Raw genomic sequence first — 19,425 nt, 5'->3', positions numbered from 1 at the left:
AGGCAACGAATTTAAAACGTGCTGACATTCGTCCCAAAATTTGAGCTGTATAATGTATACGGAAACAATGTCATAAGTAAAGAGATATAGTGCGTCATCATGCTGTATGTTTAAGAGTGGTTCGTCGAATGTCAACGATGCTGATAGAAGTGGCCATCCGTCTGTAGCTAGCAGCAAACTTGTACGGAAAATTAACGAAAATATTCGCGAAAACTACTGTCTCAACTGTCGGACACATTTCTTCAAATTTCTCGAACTTTTCTGAATAGATCGTATCTACACAATTACTCATTTCAAAAATTCCTTCCCGAGGGACTCAAATTTCAAGGTCTGACAGCTTGCTTGGATTTTCTTTGTTAGGATGCGAAAGTGGAAGACCTATCGAACGTAATCACGACTAGTGACGAATAAGTAAGCAACAGTCACGTTTCTATTGGAACAGTCACAAGCTTTTTAGCTTTTTGAGAGGCAATTCTGGACACCTATTTGTCCCAGATTTAACAACTATGAAACGATCTATCTCGAGTTATATATTTATTTCATCTGTATACGTACACTGTATAATTAGTTTTAGTTACGTTGGTGAAACTGTTTGACAAAGCGATCCAAAACACCTTGCTATAGAAACTACTAAAGCAATGTTAATGGCTAGAGTGAGTTATGACGAAACTTGTGTTGAATTTTTTCATTTGCAGGCTGAAGACAGTCCAGAGCACTGGTAAATACAGTTGGTCTGTTCACACTTCTTCGTCTTAGAAGATACCGATACTAGTAAAGTATTACTACATTCAAATAAGATCTTCCTCTTTCTTGGAATATCGAAAGTTGTAATGTGACCCGAATTTGAGCGTGGAAATATGATCAACTTAATGACAAGGCAAGGGTTAGCAATTCTATAAGTAGGCAAAACAGCAGTCAATGGTATAACGCTGCGTCCTACAAACCATAAAAAATTAGCCTAACTCTGTCAGCCAGAAAGGTTGTGGCTACTGCTAGCGGCACGATAAAGAAATCTTGTTTTATGACTTTATGGAACGTGAAAGGACAATCAGTTCTCACGCCTATTGTGAGACATAAGAAAACTGAAAAGAGCCATTCAAAATAAACGACGCAGTCTCTTTGACAACTGTGCCGTGTTTTTGCACGACAATGCCCGACCACACTTTCTTGGCAAACACAAGAATTGCTGCGTCACTTTAAGTGGGACGTTTCTGAACAACAGCCCTTCATCACAGACTTGCCTCTAAGTGATTTCTTCCTTTCATGCACATGGAAAAGTAACTCGGCTCCCGAAAGTTAGTGCTACGACGTAAAACTTGCAGATGCTATTATGGGTTGGCTGCAATATCAGTTGACTGAATTGCTTCTAGAGGGAATTTGTCAGCTCGGTAAGAGGTATGACAAATGCTTAAATCTGGATGGTGATTGTGTAGAAAACTGCACAATAATGTAAATATAATATATTTTTGATTTAACTATTTCAGTGTTTTAATTATAGCCTCACGGAAAGCTACTTTTCAATTAACCGTCGTTGACTGACAATTTCCATTTTTATGGCTCAAATGCATTTAATTAAACCTCAAGAAAATATCACTCAACTAATGCCATTATGAAAACTTGTGTACAACCAGAATCACTGAAAACTTTCTGTTGGCCACGAAAGGCATTTAGCTCGCAGAGGATACGTTTGCGTCTCCAGAATGAGTATCGCAGTCTACCAAACAGAGTGCAAAATAATAAGAACTTATATCGAAATTAAAGAGGCCCTTGGAGAAAAGAGATGCAGCTGAATGAATATCAAGAGCTCAGAAGGCAAACCAGTCCTAAGCAAAAAAGGGAAAGCTGAAAGGTGGAAGGAGTTTATAGAGGGTCTGTACAAGGCAGATGAACTGGCAGGCAATATGAAATGGAAGAGGACGTAGATGAAGAGCAGATGGGAGACATGATTTCGTGAGACGAGTTTAACAGAGCACAGAAAGATCTAAGTCGAGACAAGGCCCCTGGAGACCTACTGGTAGCCTAGAGAGAGCCAGCCATGACAAAACTCTTCCATCTGGTGTGTAAGATATATGAGACAGCCGAAATACTCTCAGACTTCAAGAAGAATGTAGTAATTTCACTTCCAAAGTGCTGACACGTGGGAATATTATCGAGCTATTAGCTTAATGAGCCATGGTACCAAATTACTAACTCAAATACATTACAGAAGAATGTAAAAACTGATATAAACCGACCACGGGGAGGTCAGTTTGGATTCTGGAGAGATGTAGGCACACGCGAGAAAATACTGGCTTTACGACGTATCTTAGAAGATAGGTTAAGGAAGGGCAAACCTAGGCTTATAGAAGTAGTAGACTTAGAGAAAGCTTTTGAGAATGTTGACTGGAATACTCTCTTTGAATTTCTGAAGGGAGCGAAAAGGTATTTACAACTTGAACAGAAACCAGATATAAGAGTCGAGGGGCGTGAAAAGAAAGCAGTGACTGAGAAAAGAGTGCGTCAGGATTGTAGCATATTTCCGATGTTGTTCAATCTGTACACTGAGCAAGCAGGAAACGAAACCATAGAAAAATTTGGAGAAGGAATTGAAGTTCAGGGAGAAGAAATAAAAAATTTGAGATTTGCCGATGGCATTGTAATTCTGTCAGAGACAGCAAATGACTTGGAAGAGCAGTTTAACGGAATGGACACTGTCTTGAAAGGTGGGTGTAAGATGAAAAACAACAAAAGTAAAAGTTGTCGAATTAAATCAGGTGATTCTGAGCGAATCAGACTAGGAAACGAGAAACTTGAAGTAGTAGATCAGTTTTGCTAACAGCAAGATAACTTGACGATGGTCGAATTAGAGAGGAGATAAAGTGTAGGCTGACAATGGCAAGAAAAGCGTTTCTGAAGAAAAGAAATTTGTTAATATCGAATATAGAAGAGAATAGAAGCTTTTGAAATGTGGTGCTACGGAAGAATGATGAAGATTAGACGGATAAATCACATAACTGGTGAGGAGGTACTGAATAGAATTGGGCTGGGGGGGGGGGGAGGGGGGGGGAAGTTTGTGGCACAACCTGAATAGAAGAAGGGATCGGTTGATAGGACACGCTATTAGACATCAAGGGATCACCAATGTAGTATTGGAAGAAGTGTGGGAAAGGGGATAAAAATCTTGGGACCAAGAGATGAATACAGTAAGCAGATTCAGAAGGACGTAAGTTGCAGCAGTTCTTCGGAAATGAAGAGGCTTGCATGGGACAGAGTATCATGGAGAATTGGTAACTAGTCTTCAGACTGAAGAACGCAACAGCAATACATCGAAATGCAAAGCACTGGCAGTCTGTCACTCGGTAATTGGTGGGTGAACAGTCATGGACTTTTTATATCTTTATATGAAGTCAGTTTGTTAAATATTAATTTTCCCCCTGGAAATACGTATTATCAAAAAGCGAAGGAACATTTTTTTTCTTCCTAACACACAAATATAAACTTTTACCAGTAAATGTTTCATTTTCTGGTAGATACCGTGAGATGCTGATTACAGTTCACGTGTTAATAAAGTCAGATTATACCAGTAAAGCAGAATCGTTAGTAAGTGGACATAGCAGTCACTCACTTGAAAATTGCAGTAATTGTCATTAAGAGTTAAAGGTGACTCGTCACAAAGTGGCATGTATTGCCATTTGTATGTGTGCTATACATTTGTGAAGTTACGTGTTATAGACGTCAGGTTGAGAGAGTTTAACCAAATAAACAAATAAGTGATGTTAGTGGTCACTTACGCACTCTTATAACACAGAAAGTGGAAAAGACGAAACAATAAACGTGTGATGCTCACGGATCACAATGGATAATTGTTTTGTTACTGGTTTCTGCCTGCGTATGATTAGGGTGTTATTTTGTTTACTACCTACATAATGGAAGTTATTCAAGCACAGTGTGCACTTGATACTTCAATGCATATTACTGTTACCATCATCATTATTATTGATGCCTTTTGTTTCAGTAACACAAACCAACATGCACGACATTTCATTCAAAAGAAATATTTTTTAGAGGAAATATTAAAGCCGGACAGATTTTCTTGTCTATAAGAAACATTATTTAAATGTATAGTACTTAAAACAGTTTACTAGTGGACAACATAGAAACATTACTTTTCACGGGAATATAATTTATCATAAAGTATGCTGTTCAACGGTTAAGCTAAAACATTACTTGATTTACTGTACGCGCAAACTAAGTTGCCACTCGGCACCGTGACTAATGGGAGTGGCCGTAAATTGGAAGTGCATTTATGGTTAGCCCCACCGTCCACCGTACCGAGTGTCAGTTTGTTTTGCGCGTTTAGTAAATTTGGAAACAAATCGTGTTCTCTGTCTCAATCATAATCTCAAACAAAGGTGACTGCAACAAAAATGAACAGTGAAACTTCAAAGATATTGAGGCAACAGAGATCATATGACGCGAAGAAATGACTGCATTTCATTCACAGAAAGTTCAAACATAAATTAAAGAAAAAATTGACGGCTCAGCGATTGGTCGTCGAATGCAGCACGCCTACCCAAGAAGTGATGCCACTGGAAGCAAACCATAATTGTACATCGGTTATTTCGTTGTTATTCTAGAGCGAATGGCACAGTGAGACACGCTAAAGCATTGAACGCATTCGCTGTTCTTGAAGTGCTTAACCTATGTAGTAACTGTTTCAGATAGTTGTATAGTTACGTACCTCAGTGGTGACACGTGTTTGATGTTGGCTAAAGATGTGGATACTGTGGTAAGGAATACCACAGTAGGCCGCTCAGTTGAAGAGGAGTTCTTTCTTTCTTTCTTTCGCTTGTGCCTTTGTCCCGCAGTTTTCACAGGGTTGGCATTGTTACAATCGGATTTGGCATGGTTAATCTGAAGCGGTGACCGGATCGGATGCCCTTCCTGCCGTCACCCCGTACCCCCCCCCCCCCCCCAGCAGTCTGCGTCTAGTGTAAATCATGAAATAGTGTGAACATGCAGCAAGTGTCTGCGATTCGTGTATCTGAGGCGGAACGTGGGGACCAGCCTGGTATTCACATAGTGGGATGAGGAAAATCACCTAAAAACCACATCCAGGCTGGCCAGCACACCGGCCCTCGTCGTTAATACGCTGGGCGGACTCGATCTGGGGCCGGCGGGCCTACCCGACTCGGGGAAGCAGCGTATTAGCTCTCTCGGCAAACCTGGCGAGGTCAGTGGAAGAGGAGTGGACATCTCTAAAAAGAGCACTCACATATGAAGGGACAAACATAGGTTAAAAGATGGTAACTGCGATGAGATCTTGAAAAACAAAAGAAATACTTCAGTATCTCCAAAACGCTGGGGTTGAAACAGGTCTGTAACTTTAATGTGATTACAATAACTGTTAGAAAGTTTCTGTAGAAATTTTTGTTTACTTATTGATGACTAGTTTCGGACAGTCTGTCCATTATCAAATCATCCTGAAGAACAAAATATAGTGGATGTCACGATAATTAGCACTGACGACTTGAAATATTCCAGATCTCTTTGAAGGTAAATAGTGCATCATATACGTAAGTATCCCACTGCTACCGGACGTGTGTGTAAGTTTCTAGCCATAAAATATAAACGTGGCAATATACAATGTAGCCTCCACATATGAACATCGCTGGATGTTAAAACGTAAACTTACACTAAGGGATACCTGCAGTGCTCGCGTAATCTTGGCCAGAGGCGGCAAATGGTGACATGCGTCAAAGGACTGGGACTTTTTATTGTGATACAAATACATGTTAAAAAAAAAGTGGCTCTGAGCACTATGGGACTTAACATCTATGGTCATCAGTCCCCTAGAACTTAGAACTACTTAAACCTAACTAACCTAAGGACATCACACACATCCATGCCCGAGGCAGGATTCGAACCTGCGACCGTAGCGGTCTCGCGGTTCCAGACTGAAGCACCTAGAACCGCACGGCCACACCAGCCGGCTAAATACATGTTACAACAATTATTGATCGTACATTCTTTATATTTTAAAATGTTTTATTAATCTACTGTTCACAACTTAAAATTGTTCTCTAACAGCTATTGTAAGAAATACTTCACTTGATCGAGAAAAGAAGAAGTATAAAAGTGTTCAGGGAAAGCAGGAATACAGCAAAATATATCTCTTAGAAATGAAACGAAGGGGAAGAGCAGAACAGCCTAGGCGACATGGCTGTAGCTAAGATGCGAAGAAATCGAAAAAGACATGATCGTCGGGAGGACTGACTAAGCAAACAGAAAAGTCAAAACAACCTTCGGTGAAATTAAAAGCAAGGGTGGTAACATTAAGAGTGCAAAGGAAAGTCCACTATTAAACGCAGAGGAGAAAGCGGATAGGGGAAAAAAGAACGCTGAAGGGCTCTATGAGGAAATTGGAGTCGGTTTGCAAAAGACAGGGAAGCCAGTATTAGACTATGAATTTAAAGGAGCTGTTCAAGACTTGAGATCCAATAAGGCAGAAAGGATAGTCAACATTTCATAGGAATTTCTGAAACCCTTGGAGGAAGTGGCAATCAAATGGGTATTCAAATTAGTGTATAGAATCTATGTGACCGGCGACGTACGATCAGAGGTTCGGAAAATAATCATCCACACAATTCCGAAGAGAGCAAGGGCAAGTACGAGAACAATCGGCTTTGTTGCTGATGCATCCAAGCTGCTTACAAGGACAGTATACCGAAGAAAGGAAAGGAAACGAAGGATCTGTTAAATGAAGATCGGTTTGGCTTTCGGAAAGGTAAAGGCACCAAAGAAACGGTTGTAACGTTGCGCTTGGTAATGGAAGCACGACTGAAGAAAAATCAAGAGGCTTACATAGGATTAGTCGACCCAGAAAACGCGTTCGACAGTGTAAAATTATGCAAGGAGTTCGGAATTCATAAACAAATCAGAGCAAGGCGGGTAATACACATCATGTACTAGAATGAAGACGGAACAATAAGACTGGAAGACGAAGAACGAAATGTTCGAATTAAAGAGGTGTAAGACAGGAAAGCAGTCTTTCACCCCTACTGTTTAATCTATATATAGAAGAAACATGACGGAAATAAATAAAGGTTCAGGAGTGGGATTGAAATTCAGGGTGAAAGCAATGTAAGACTCGCTGATGACATTGTTAAAAAATTTTAAAAAAATGTTCAAATGTGTGTGAAATCTTATGGGACTTAACTGCCAAGGTCATCAGTCCCTAAGCTTACACACTACTTAAACTAAATTATCCTACGGACAAACACACACACCCATGCCCGAGGGAGGACTCGAACCTCCGCCGGGACCAGCCGCACAGTCTATGACTGCAGCGCCTGAGACCGCTCGGCTAATCCCGGGCGGCAATAAAAGTTAAGAAGGATTACAGGATCTGTTGAATAGAATGTACAGTCTAATGAGTACAGAATATCGATTGAGAATTAACCTGAAAAAGACGAAGTAATGAGAAGCAGCAGAAAGAATAGCGAAAAACGTAGTATCATTGGTGATCACATGTTAGACGAAGTGAAGAAATTCCGCTACCTTGGAAGCAAAATAACCCATGACGGACGAAGTAAATAAAGAGCAGACTCGCACAGGCAAAGCGGGCATTCCTGGCCAAGTCTACTGGTACCAAACACGGGCCTTAATTTGAGGAAGAAATTTCTAAGAAGTTACTAGTACGGTTTCTAATTCCACACGGGTTCGGAAACAATATGTAAATTATGCACTGTGGTCTCTTGCACAGTTCAAATTGACCAAACCATACACGGTCGTCTGCACTACTAAGATTTGCACTGATCACAGCTGTAACAATCTCCTTTAGCCATCGTACCCTAACACACAGCACAGCTAACAACAGATTGTATCCTGGCCACGCCACATTCACAGCATCCATGAAGCCAAGCACAATCCGCTGTTCCTGACAAAAACTGTGGCTTTTCTTGATGGCAAGCTACTGCAAACCCACACTGCGGAGTCCAGCAGGCTGCATCGCTGGTGCGCTCCATCACTTCCTGCTTCACCTCGTCAAGGCGGCTATCCCCTCAGCAAGTAACTGACAGTGTTTCCTTCTTGCTGGTGTTTTTGATGCTGCATCTCCTCTGTGAGTCATTGTGATGACGACAGAAATAGCCCCTTCCTCCACCTACAATCGCCAGCCAATTCCCTAAGCCAGCCACACGTGGATGTAAACAAGCTGGGCCAGTACACCATGCATGTCCCGGTGCCATATGCAAAGACTTGTCAGCCGCTGTCCACCGCCTCAGACGCCAGCCCCAAGTTGAGGTTGCTGGTCCACCCACGTACACCGAACGGCTCCTCAATGTGACAGCACGCCATCCATGCGTCACTGTGGCCCTGCAAGCGAGTATTTTGCTGATGCAGTTGCACTCTGCCTTGGCGAAAGGTAACACCAGCGCTGGCGCCGACAGCCAAGTGAGTTGGGGATACAACTGTACGGTGAATCGCTAATTCACAGCATAAATAATACAAGTTCAGCAAAACGCCAATAACTGACGAGTCTAGTGGCAAGAGGATTTCTTTGTATTTAGTTCTCTATTAAAATATGTCATTCTCGTTTCACTCCTTTTGTCTTTAACGTAATCGTTATTATGTTTCTTTTTCATGTCTTTGGTGCATTTCATAAGACATTATGTAAATGTACTGTACCTGGATAGACAATGCTCGTCAATGGTCTCACACTACAGAGTTAACACCTGGAATATACAATGTACCTACGAAATGATGACCTATGTTACATGACCAGTCTTCTCTGAAACTGTCCCCTAACATATTTTAGCGTATTTTATGCTCATTTCCCTTGATCAAATAGTCCATATAATAATTGCTATCGAGATACGTCCGGTGACTCTTCCTTTTATTGCTTTCTGTTCAGTTCTCTTTTTTGGTTTGGTGGGAGACTGCTCAGCTGTGATTCTACAAGCTGGCTAGCGATAGGTGAGGATCCTTTTAATAGGAGTTGGCTACCATCAAAAGTTCCAACTGCGAGGCAGAAGCGCTGTTGCAGTTAAACGAACTAGCATTACGTTCCCTCACTCCAATCTATCCAGGCAGGATTTGAGATGGTCGCCTTCTGTCGAAAAAACATAGACTTCTTCGCAGAAGCTGTTTAACAGATAAGAGGTCTCGAGCAGGTGACACTTCCCAAAGGTCCGTGTGAATTTTCCTTACGTCACATCGAAATAACATTCGGTTGGAACTTACAGAATCCAACGTTCTGGTTCGTTCTTACTGTTATGTTTTCATAGAGCACACAGTTATCGCTTCTGCCCACGTGTCCTCTATAGTGAACAGGTCTATTGGTAGTTCGTTATTTGCCTTTCTGGAATTTGTACACACGCTAAGCGACAATTTTGAATCACTTATCATTCATAGTCATTCGTCAGTAGGCTGACATAAAAACTAAACTCCGCTCGAACAGGCCGTGAAAGCACAACGGTACCGACCGGCCGCCGTATCATCCTCGGCCCACAGGCGTCACTGGATGCAAATACGAAAGGGAATGTAGTCAGCACACTCCTCTCCCGGCCGTATGAGTATACTGACATAGGTTGAACTAATATCTTGTTTCTCGAAGTATATAAAGGGCTCTCCATGCCCCATGGCCTTTCCTAAGTTCTGCTAAAAGTGAAAACGTGCCTGAAAGCTTTCAGTTTGTATACAGATACTAAAACAACTGATTTCTTTTCCTACTGGCAGGGTTAAATTAAATCCAGTCCTTTGCTCATTAGCAACTGACATGTTTAGATGTAAACTGTAGGACAAATGTCAGACAAACACTGGTCAGAAGAGAGCCGTATTTAAACTTAAATAAAACAGATACGACCCTCAAAACTACAAGCAATTAGAGCACAAATGAATAACATCAGTAGCAGAGAAAAGATTGCGCACAGTGCCTAAATAATTAAACAAGAATATAAGAAGAAATCCGACGGACATTGCTCGGATGATTGAGTTCAAAAGAATAAAAAAACAGTTCAGAGGCCATAAGAAGATTTAGATAACTAGACAATTGAGAAAGATAGCAAAGTTGATTACGAGCATCAGTTGCGGTCATACATTCGTGCTAGCATCGTAAATTAGCCAAAGAGTTATCACGGTTTACTAATAGCAAAACGATCGAAGTGATTGCTCGCGTAGTAGTTGCGTTCCGATTCCTCTGAGGCTGCTTCTGCCAACATGGCCCCTAAGTCTCAAGTCCATGTTGCCTAACTGCAGACCACATCGAACGAGAAACCATGTGTCGCCTCCTCGATTTCTAGCTAAAAAGTGGAGGAGACAGTTTTTATTGGGTCGATTTAAAGACTCGTATCCAAGGAGAAACAGGCGACAGGCTACAGTGAAACTGCGTTACCACCCTAAATGTGTCTTCTGCAGCAAGTACCGGACTGTGGTGACTGTTGAGTACCAGGTTAGCCTTGCTGGAATATCGCTAAGCTTGAAGTCGGGCTTTTGCTCATAAATAGCCATATTGACAAACATTAATTTACATATTAATCCCAATACTTTCATAACAAGAACCGAAAACATGGGGAACATCATCACGTTTATCGTCATTTCTCCATAGCCTCGAGTACATACATAAAATTAATGTTCGAATTTCATTATTTAATAACTACTAAACTCATACAGTTAATTTATCTTCGATCACTTGTATTTAAACTAATCGGCACAAAAAGAGCTGCACCCAGAAGGACAAGGCAAGTTGCGATCTTTGTAATCAGGCAGGCAGATGGTACCACACATATCATCTTTGAAGGACCAACGTTTATTGCGCCACACGGCCACAAAACGTACATGTTAGTATAGGGAGTCCGACCACAGGGCTTTTGAATACAAGCGTCCATACGTCGCGGCATGGAGTTGTACGTGTCTCTGATGTAGTTCTGTGATATGCAATCCCACGCCGCTTGTGCCTGTGCGCTCAGACTGGAGGGTGAGATGGAGTCCTGGTGCACGCCCCATGGAGCCCCACATTTTCTCGATCGGCCGGAGATCGGGCGGTGTGGTTCGCCACGAGAGAGTATCCACAGCGACAAGGCACGCTCGTGAGGTGGCAACAGTATGAGGGCGAGCTTTGTCCTGTTGAAATAGGCTGAGGGCATGGGTGTTTACGAATGGCTGAGTCACTAGTTGACGGAACCCATAGAGGACACTAACAGTGAATGGACACCATAGAACATCGTTCCCCATACCATCCCACCAGGCTGGCGTGACGTGTGATGGGCAACGACAAACCACTTCTGCAGACACGAATCAGTTGGTCGTAGCCTCCGAGATAGAAACAAGAATTGTCACAACAGATGACCCACTGCCGGTCTGCACGGCCCCTTGTCCGTTGTTGTCCACAAGAGGCGAGTCAGGAGCGTTGCTGCGTGGATGTGAGTCGCAGGTGCCCTAACGGACGGCGTATAGTGAGCCCTGTATCATGCAAACGGTTGCCAATGGTATTAGCACTCAAGGGATGTTGCGTATAAGAAAATACAGCCCGGAGAATGACCCCTGTCGTTGCTGTCGAACCCTTTGTTGTGTGGCAGACAATATGTCAGTCCATAGAAACGTTTTATGTTAGTCTGCAGGTTTTCGTAGCCGTTGTCACTAATGTTAAAATCTTTTGGGTTGTTAAGCCGCGTCATATTTCCTCTAAAATAATCGATGTTTCGACCCCTCTGCTGTTATCTTCTTCAGGATGTTCCGGTGTTCTAGCAGTAGTGGACACCGGAAGGTCCTGAAGAAGATCTCAGCAGAGGGGTCGAAACGTGGATTATTTTAGAGGAAATATTATGCGGCCTAACAGCCCAGAAGATTTTAACTTCAGTAACTTTAATACGTCAGTCCCCCCTTCTTGTGATGCATGTTGGACATACAGATGCCACATGCCATGCATGTGTGCCTTTCTGTGTCTACTGTCGCCAACAACGGACAAGGTTGATGTCTCTACGACTGGTGTGGAGCGCAATATGTCGATAAGACCACCCAGCCTCTCACAGTCCCACGAAGCGGTCCCTCTCAAACTCGTCTAGCTGTGGAACCCGTTGCAGGTAGTGTCGCCTGGACTTCGCGCACGGCCGACCAAGGTGGCCGAGCGGTTCTGGGCACTTTAGTCCGGAACCGAGCGACTGCTACGGTCGCAGGTTCGAATCCTGCCTCGGGCACGGATGTGTGTGATGTCCTTACGTTAGTTAGGTTTAAGTAGTTCTTAGTTCTAGGGGACTGATGACCTCAGCTGCCGGCAGGTGTTTTTGCCTCTAAGGGTGTTTTCATCACAAAGAAATTTTAAGAAACCGTAAAATTACATCGCGAGAAACCAATGGTCAAAGTTTCGAGCAGATATCCTCAAATCAAAAATTAAAATTAAACTGTTCAAGGCTTGCTAGGAACGACATCAGACTAAATGAAGTTGTTCCTAGCAAGGCATACATTCAAAAGGCTTGAACGGTTTAATTTTAATTTTTGACTTGAGCATATCTGCTCGAAACTTTGACCATTGCTTTCTCGCAATGTAATCTTACGACTTCTTAAAATTTCATTCCAATGAAGACATTCTTAAAGGTGTAGAAGCCTAGGTCAGTGTATCAAACAATTATTTGCAACCGATTGGTTGTGTGATTCCTATGCTGATAATTGAAGCTATCGTGATGAAAAATGTTATTTGAGCACCATGGCCGTGGCTTAAATGTCGCGTAAACGTAGCCACCAGTCGCATTTGTCCACCTGATTTTGTGAAGAAGCCTTACCGGCTTCCGTTCAATTTCCGTTCGCTTGATGCAGTGACATATCTTCCATTTTATCGACTAATTTTTGAGTGCTGCTTTCACTAGCTCTTTTTTCTATTGTTAGGAACAAGTTATACACGCCACTACATTTAACAATACAAACTGTTCAAATTGTGGGTAATGGCAGCGCGTTACTCTCTACTAACCTTCGACTCGCAAGGAGACCCGAATTATCTAAGGCACGTTGAGTGCCGGCTTGGAGGGTTCGCGCGCTCCAACCAAGTCGAGAGCTTCGCCGGTGGTCGCATAGCTACCAGAAGGGCCACTCAGTGCAGGCAGGCTTCGGCAGAGTAGCTGTACCAGTCTAAGGCGAGGCAAGCCTTTGGGGGCTTTGTGTAGGGGCTTCTCTAAAAACGAAATGCTGAGATAAAGTCCTGCTAACGGAGTCAAACCTGTCACTGTGCTTACCTGCACACCTTGCGTAACATCGCTTTTTCTTTCTTTTTTTTTTTTTTTTTTTTTTTGTCATCAGTCTACTGACTGGTTTGATGTGGCCCGCCACGAATTCCTTTCCTATGCTAACCTCTTCATCTCAGAGTAGCACTTGCAACCTACGTCCTCAATTATTTGCTTGACGTATTCCAATCTCTGTCTTCCTCTACAGTTTTTGCCCTCTACAGCTCCCTCTAGTACCATGGAAGTCATTCCCTCATGTCTTAGCAGATGTCCTATCATCCTGTCCCTTCTCCTTATCAGTGTTTTCCACATATTCCTTTCCTCTCTGATTCTGCGTAGAACCTCCTCATTCCTTACCTTATCAGTCCACCTAATTTTCAACATTCGTCTATAGCACCACATCTCAAATGCTTTGATTCCCTTCTGTTCCGGTTTTCCCACAGTCCATGTTTCACTACCATGCAATGCTGTACTCCAGACGTACATCCTCAGAAATTTCTTCCTCAAATTAAGTCCGGTATTTGATATTAGTAGACTTCTCTTGGCCAGAAATGCCTTTTTTGCCATAGCAAGTCTGCTTTTGATGTCCTCCTTGCTCCGTCCGTCATTGCTTATTTTGCTGCCTAGGTAGCAGAATTCCTTAACTTCATTGACTTCGTGACCATCAATCCTGATGTTAAGTTTCTCCCTGTTCTCATTTCTACTACTTCTCATTACCTTCGTCTTTCTCCGATTTACTCTCAAACCATACTGTGTACTCATTGACTGTTCATTCCGTTCAGCAGATCATTTAATTCTTCTTCACTTTCACTCAGGATAGCAATGTCATCAGCGAATCGTACCACTGATATCCTTTCACCTTGTATTTTAATTCCACTCTTGAACCTTTCTTTTATTGCCAACATTGCTTCCACGATGTACAGATTGAATAGTAGGGGCGAAAGGCTACAGCCTTGTCTTACACCCTTCTTCATACGAGCACTTCGTTCTTGATCGTCCACTCTTATTATTCCCTCTTGGTTGTTGTACATATTGTATATGACCCGTCTCTCCCTATAGCTTACCCCTACTTTTTTTCAGAATCTCGAACAGCTTGCACCATTTTATATTGTCGAACGCTTTTTCCAGGTCGACAAATCCTATGAAAGTGTCTTGATCTTTCTTTAGCCTTGCTTCCATTATTAGCCGTAACGTCAGAATTGCCTCTCTCGTCCCTTTACTTTTCCTAAAGCCAAACTGATCGTCACCTAGCGCATTCTCAATTTTCTTTTCCATTCTTCTGTATATTATTCTTGCAAGCAGCTTCGATGCATGAACTGTTAAGCTGATTGTGCGATAATTATCGCACTTGTCAGCTCTTGCCGTCTTCGGAATTGTGTGGATGATGCTTTTCCGAAAGTCAGATGGTATATCGCCAGACTCATATATTCTACACACCAACGTGAATAGTCGTTTTGTTGCCACTTCCCCCAATGATTTTAGAAATTCTGATGGAATGTTATCTATCCCTTCTGCCTTATTTGACCGTAAGTCCTCCAAAGCTCTTTTAAATTCCGATTCTAATACTGGATCCCCTATCTCTTCTAAATCGACTCCTGTTTCTTCTTCTATCACATCAGACAAATCTTCACCCTCATAGAGGCTTTCAATGTATTCTTTCCACCTATCTGCTCTCTCCTCTGCATTTAACAGTGGAATTCCCGTTGCACTCTTAATGTTACCACCGTTGCTTTTAATGTCACCAGAGGTTGTTTTGATTTTCCTGTATGCTGAGTCTGTCCTTCCGACAATCATATCTTTTTCGATGTCTTCACATTTTTCCTGCAGCCATTTCGTCTTAGCTTCCCTGCACTTCCTATTTATTTCATTCCTCAGCGACTTGTATTTCTGTATTCCTGATTTTCCCGGAACATGTTTGTACTTCCTCCTTTCATCAATCAACTGAAGTATTTCTTCTGTTACCCATGGTTTCTTCGCAGCTACCTTCTTTGTACCTATGTTTTCCTCCCAACTTCTGTGATGGTCCTTTTTAGAGATGTCCATTCCTCTTCAACTGTACTGCCTACTGCGCTATTCCTTATTGCTGTATCTATAGCGTTAGAGAACTTCAAACGTATCTCGTCATTCCTTAGTACTTCCGTATCCCACTTCTTTGCGTATTGATTATTCCTGACTAATGTCTTGAACTTCAGCCTACTCTTCATCACTACTATATTGTGATCTGAGTCTATATCTGCTCCTGGGTACGCCTTACAATCCAGTATCTGATTTCGGAATCTCTGTCGGACCATGATGTAATCTAATTGAAATCTTCCCGTATCTCCCGGCCTTTTCCAAGTATACCTCCTCCTTTTGTGATTCTTGAACGGGGTATTCGCTATTACTAGCTGAAACTTGTTACAGAACTCAATTAGTCTTTCTCCTCTTTCATTCCTTGTCCCAAGCCGATATTTTCCTGTAACCTTTTCTTCTACTCCTTCCCCTACAACTGCATTCCAGTCACCCATGACTATTAGATTTTCGTCCCCCTTTACATACTGCATTACCTTTTCAATATCCTCATACACTTTCTCTATCTGTTCATCTTCAGCTTGCGACGTCGGCATGTATACCTTAACTATCGTCGTTGGTGTTGGTCTGCTGTCGATTCTGATTAGAACAACCCGGTCACTGAAATGTTCACAGTAACACACCCTCTGCCCTACCTTCCTATTCATAACGAATCCTACACCTATTATACCATTTTATGCTGCTGTTGATTTTACCCGATACTCATCTGACCAGAAATCCTTGTCTTCCTTCCACTTCACTTCACTGACCTCTACTATATCTAGATTGAGCCTTTGCATTTCCCTTTTCAGATTTTCTAGTTTCCCTACCACGTTCAAGCTTCTGACATTCCACGCCCCGACTCGTAGAACGTTACCCTTTCGTTGATTATTCAATCTTTTTCTCATGGTAACCTCCCCCTTGGCAGTCCCCTCCCGGAGATCCGATTGGGGGACTATTCCGGAATCTTTTGCCAATGGAGAGATCATCATGACACTCCTTCAATTACAGGCCACATGTCCTGTGGATACACGTTACGTGTCTTTAATGCAGTGGTTTCCATTGCCTTCTGCATCCTCATGTCGTTGATCATTGCTGATTCTCCCGCCTTTAGGGGCAATTTCCCACCCCTAGGACAAGAGAGTGCCCTGAACCTCTATCCGCTCCTCCGCCCTCTTTGACAAGGCCGTTGGCAGAATGAGGCTGACTTCTTATGCCGGAAGTCTTCGGTCGCCAATGCCGATTATTTATCAAAATTTAGGCAGTGGCGGGGATCGAACCCGGGATCGAAAACGTTTTGATTGTGAATCAAAGACGCTACCCCTAGACCACGGGTACAGAACGTACAAAACGTATTTTCATTCCGAAGACGGCCGTACAGCCTCGGATAACAGCTCCCATGTTTGCAGTTGATATATTATGTCACAGCTACTCGAGAAACACTTCTGCCACGTTGTTTATTGTAAAATTCAATAGTGTAGAAAAAATTTGGTCATACAGTCTTATTATCTATTCTCTGCCAAACCCTTCTCAATTACATTTCTGTTTTGTTGCATACCGGGCCACCCAACTGTACATGAACAATGTATTACCAACGTAAGTTCGTTAGGCTATAACCCAAAGAGTTTTGACAGTTATATCACAGTCGATCAAAGTGTTTCCGTTTGAGTGCGTTGCCTGAACGTATATGCAACCCACCGTAGCTCCGATGCGGTTGTGTGAACACCGACGCGTAGGCAAGGGGTAAATCTGGCTTTTTAACGGAAACTTCTTCATCGGTCTTTATACTACGTATGTTCTCGTTTACTTTATCTTATTATACAGGGTGTATCAAAAAGAACCATCCGACTTGGCACATCTGTACTTATCAAACTAATAAATATATACAATTAATTTTGTTTCTTGATGAACGGGAAACTCAAAAAAAATTTTTCATACCTTTTCATAGGTGTTCAATATGCCTCCTTCAGATGCAAGGCATATGTCAATGCGGTATTCAGATTGTTCCCACACTCCAGCGAGCATATCTTGAGTTACAGCTTCCACAGCTGCTGTTATGCGACGTCTCAATTCATTCATTGTTGTTGGTAACGGAGGCTCATAAACAGAGTCTTTTATAATCCTCCACAAGAAATAAACACATACAGTTAGGTCCGATGACCGTGGAGGTCAGTAATGTAGGGCTAAATCATTTGGTCCCATGCGTCCGCTCCATCGTTCAGCAATACCGCACTTACAGATGTCAGAGTGGCGGTGCCCCATTCTGTTGGTAAATGAAAATCAGTCTCGAACCGTGGGACAAGAAAGTTCTAAGGATATCAAGATATTTGCTTCGCGTAAGAGTCTTCTCGGCAAAGAAAAATTGATCATACACCTTTTCCCATGAAACTGCACAAAACACATTGAATTCTGAGAGTCCCTCTCATGTTGTACAACTTCATGTGGTTGTTCCGTGTCCCATATTCTCACATTATGACGCTTCATCTTTCCATTTAAATGGAATGTTGCCCCGTCACTCAACACGAAGCGTGGAAGAATACTGTCATCCTCCATCTTGCCAAGAACAAAATTACGGATCTCCACGTGTTGTTGTTTGTCCCCTTCATGAAGAGCTTACAGTAGCTGAATTTTGTATGGTTTCATGTGTAAACGTGCGCCCGACGGACATCTGGGGCATGTTTGAGCTGTCGAGCTGCACGGCGAACGGATTTCTCCAGGCTCCTTGTGAAACTATGGCGGATGCGTTCGGTGTCTGTGTCGGACACTCGGGGCGGTCCGGCGATTTGCCCTTACACAAACAACCTGTTTCTCGGAATTGTTCATGTCTTCGCCTAATGCTCTGTGCTGTAGGAGCATCAGTACGAAAATCACGCAGAATAGTTATTACTGACGCGCACTGTGCAAAACGTAGAACAAAATGCTTTCTGTTGTCCCGAGATCATTTTTATTAGAAATGGGCGCACGGTGCGGCTTCCTAGCTGGAACCATGAATACACGAGAGCTTGCTCTTTCCAACAATACGTCGTTAAACGCACATATCTCAAATAACATAACAGATATGATTTTTTTTTAAATCGGATGATCCTTTTGATACACCCGTATATTTTTCCTGCTGACTAAAGAAGTAATGTTTTTCTTTAATATTTCTGTTTTAACGATTTTATATCTGATACGTGCAAGGGCCGTTCAATAAATAATGCAACACTTTTTTTCTCGGCCAATTTCAGTTGAAAAAAATGAGGAATTTGGTGTAGGAGATCGTGGAATGTTCCCTCTTCAAACCCTGGAGTTTCACGAAGTTTCAATACGTGACGACGCTGTAACTAACCTTCACATTGGCCTCTGTAACGGAGGTGCATTCTGATCAGATAGCTCTCATTTCATTATCTCTGTTTAGCAACCTCAACAACCATCAGTTTTCGTGTGGTGCTCGAGAAATATTGAAAAATATAGACAATTTAGTCTCTGTTCTCCTACAAATTAGAGTTGCCGTGTGTTTTTGCGGTGTCAACGCATCCCTAGCAGCGCCAAGTCGTGCTTCGGTGGGCGAGCTGCACGGACGGGCCTTGTTTACGTGCTCGGTGCGGCCGGCCGCGTGCTGACAAGCACATTAACACCTGACATTACTATCGGTGACGGCAAGCCCCTGCAATGTATAGTGGGGTGTATGAAGAAGGGGGTGGTGACTTCGACGCCCCTATGGTACAACATCAACAACAACCACCTGCCCAGCGGCTACATCCAGATGCAGCATCCTTACCAGCTCCTCCAGGAACTACATTGGACAACACGACGGCCGTGATCAGCCACTCGTTAGGAGCTGTTTGGGGAGAATCTGGGATACAGCCAGCAGAAGAGCATATGGATTTATCGGAACAGGATTCCTCCAGCTTCTCCGCTACGAGAAACAAGCGACAAAGTGAGGTCAGTCTGGATTTAAGAAATTCCAAAACCTTCATAGCAGACGCTAATCAACTCTTACCTGTAACTGACGTTTCAAATGTAGCTGACCCCTTGTAGCAACTGCTTCTGGGCTCACTCCTAACCAACATGCTGCAACTAACACTCCTCCTGTGGGACCTGCACCTACTCCGAGGTCTCTCAACTTTTACAAACGTACAGACAGGGGACCATTCGTAGTTTACATGGAATGTTTGGACACAAACTTCGGCCGCTTGCTCCCTAT

General features: G+C 42.7%; 1 protein-coding gene across 1 annotated transcript in view; it reads left to right on the top strand.

The window, feature by feature from the left end:
* The window catches only part of LOC124805174 (calcium/calmodulin-dependent protein kinase type IV-like), a 588,498-nt gene that overhangs the window by 373,414 nt on the left and 195,659 nt on the right, over positions 1-19,425 (top strand). The gene's annotated exons all lie outside the window — the stretch shown is intronic.

The sequence above is a fragment of the Schistocerca piceifrons genome, chromosome 7 (assembly GCF_021461385.2).
Source record: "Schistocerca piceifrons isolate TAMUIC-IGC-003096 chromosome 7, iqSchPice1.1, whole genome shotgun sequence".
NCBI classification, from domain to species: Eukaryota; Metazoa; Arthropoda; class Insecta; order Orthoptera; family Acrididae; genus Schistocerca; species Schistocerca piceifrons.
Note: the sequence above shows the minus strand (reverse complement) of the source record. Positions and strands in the feature narration are given on the sequence as shown.